A 2,902-nucleotide genomic window follows, 5' to 3' on the forward strand; every position below is an offset into this window, starting at 1 on the left:
GGCCCGGCCTGAGGCGGGGAGCCCGCCGGAGCCGCCGCCGCTGCCCGCTCCCCCGCGCGGGGCAGGGCGAGCCGGCCCCGCCGCCGCATTTATACGGGCGGCCGCGGCCCGGCGCCTTGTTGATGGGCAAAACAGAGGCACGCGGCCCCGCGCCGGCCCCGGCGACGCCCCCGCCCGCCCTCCGCCCGCGGCCGCCCCGCAGCGACCGACCCGACCCGCCCCGCGGGGCCCCTGCGGCCCCCAAAGGCCCGGGCAGCGGCCCCAGCCCGGGGGGAGGCACGAGAAAGGCGGGTTCAGACCCCGCTTTGGGCGGCCGTTGTGGCGGCGGGCGCGGCCCTGAGGGGAGCGCCAGGCGCCCCGGGACTCGGCACGCCCAGGGCTAGTCACTGAAGAGAGGAAAACGGCAAAAACGTTCCCGGGAGCCCCACGTCGCTGTCCTTCAGCTGTAGCATAAAATATAAATCAGCCATTCGGGACTGGGTGTGCATTGTGTGTTCTTTTCTCCAAGAATATCCACAAAGCTAAGGTCATTTTCTTATTTGGGCTGCTGTATTTTAAACGGGGAACTGGAGGACATCAAGAAAGAGTAATTCATAGCGAAYGTGGCCCTTGGTAGCAGAGGATGAAAGAAGGATCTGAACCGATGGCACCTCCGGGTCCCTGCAGGTTCATGTTGTGAAACCCACACACGTCTGGCTGGACTGGGCTCCAGGGCAGCATCCCAGAACCCTGGGACCCTCTATATTGGAAAGACAGATGTACGTCCACTTCAGGACAAGAGACTAAAATGAAACCTTCTCTGTATAATCTATACATTTACCMCTATTTGGAAAAACAAAGAAAAAGCAGTGGAGGAGGCTGTGCAAGCTATGCTTCAGAAGGGGTCCCCCACAGAGGCAGGTCTGAAATCAGACCCGTGAGGTTTCAAACTGCAGGGGTGCTGTCCACCTTCAGCATCCTGCCCCCATAGGTGCCCTTTTCTCTTGGAACACTGAAACTCCCCCTTTTTTTGACCTTGATACCTTTCCTTTAAGTTAGCTTGAGATTACACCATTTGTCTCAATTCTTTGGTCACCCTGCTACCATTTCTTCATAAGATGTTCATTTTCCCTTTCTAGGTAATCAGTCTACATTTAAAGCTATCTCACATCATCATCATCATCATCATCATCAGAGAGCTATCGCCTCTTCTGGTTATGTTTTTGGAGAAAGAAGTAAATCCAGTCAGACTACATGGACAGTCTGATCTTGGGCAGGAGAATGGGAAGTTCAGCTACAAATCCATGTCTTGGGGACCAGCTTGTGTCACAGCTGCCCCTGRTGACCAGTTCCCTGGCAAGTGGAATTTTGGAGATGACTCATTTTACCTCCTAGTTGGCTTTGGTRTCTCCTCACCTTCACAGCTTCTTGTATCCACCTCTCCTTGCTCCATAGATATGGGTTCCTGCTTGTTAAGCCCTGATGCATCCAAGTGTATTTGGGAATCTGAGCATCCCAAACTTGCTTCCAGAGCGAGACTGCCTCAAGAGGGTTTGGGAAGGAAGTCTCCAGCATCCAAAGGTGCTGGTCTTCAGGAATGTGGTATCCAGTTCTCATACAGTGGGAGATGAATAACAACATCCTTCCAGGGGAGACTTGCACTTGTGGATGATACTGGGAATTTTGCTAACTTGCAGAGCACTAAGGTACTTCAGCGCGATGGACACAAAACCAGGGGAACTTGCTCCATTTTCCTCACGATGCACTTGGCACCTTGCAACGGCTATTCCTATTTGCAAAGCACTTCAAGAGCAAAACAAGTATTTTTCATAGTTTTATATTAGTTTTATCATAGAAAACAAAACAATCCACGTTCTTCCCGAACGGGGATGCTCAGCGGCAGAGCTGTTTTAGACCATATATGATTAACACAAACAGGAAGGGGAAGAGACACAAGTTGGTTCTCCAACTTAACTTTAATCTGCAAAATTATTTGTATTATTTTTACATAGGGACCCCCATTAAATTAGCATTGTACAAAGAAAAAGTAAAATGAGGWTTTATGTCCCAAACGGCTTACAAAGAAAATTCAGTATTTCAAGGAACACCATAGAATTAAGACTGTCATATAATAGTTACTCTTTTAATATCAGCACATTCAGAAAAATCATCCTAAATGTTATTCCCAATACTGAGCAGAGAGCAGAGCTTTTGATCCCTAAAACAAGCCAGGAAACYACAGGAATCTTTCTACGCAATGGTACTTTCATGTAAGGTAACATCCGAAGACGTTCAGATCCATTAACGTTCAGGTCAGCTCTAATCAACCTGTCACTTCCTTGCTTCCTTAATTCAGCCACACATACCAGTTTTGTCAGCTACTTCCAGGAAAAAAAAAATGCAGAAATACTTTAAAATAAAACTTCTTTCAAACACTTCCCCATCTAATACTGAAAATGCTCATTCCTGCTTTTTTAACAAGCCAACTTCTTACAAAAAAAAAAAAAAAATCCTCCAAAATAACCAAAAACAATTGCCCTGAAATTAAGATTAGTTAGAGTATGGAGAGTTTTTAACTGCTTACTTCTGGAGATGGACCCAGAATTAAATTAACTGTCAAATGAAACTACAAGAAGTGATTTTGATTCCGTCAGTACTAGCAGGTTATTTTTTATGAGAAGAAATCTGTGAGGTTTCAGAAGTCTGAATTGCTGAGCACATGATACTCAACTCTAACCATTCAAAAGACACCAGCAGAGAGACTACAGCTTGTAATATTTTAGGGAAATCTGGTAAATTATTCAACTGTTGAACATGACACAGAAGCAGTGACAGGTAGAGTAGAAAGTCCGTGGGTTTCAAGTAATCCCTAATTTTTAATTAGGGAAACATTCTCTCCAACCTGATCCACAGGAACTTTTAC

Source organism: Nothoprocta perdicaria, unplaced genomic scaffold, assembly GCF_003342845.1.
Source record: "Nothoprocta perdicaria isolate Ctin4 unplaced genomic scaffold, notPer1 scaffold_44, whole genome shotgun sequence".
Taxonomy (NCBI): domain Eukaryota; kingdom Metazoa; phylum Chordata; class Aves; order Tinamiformes; family Tinamidae; genus Nothoprocta; species Nothoprocta perdicaria.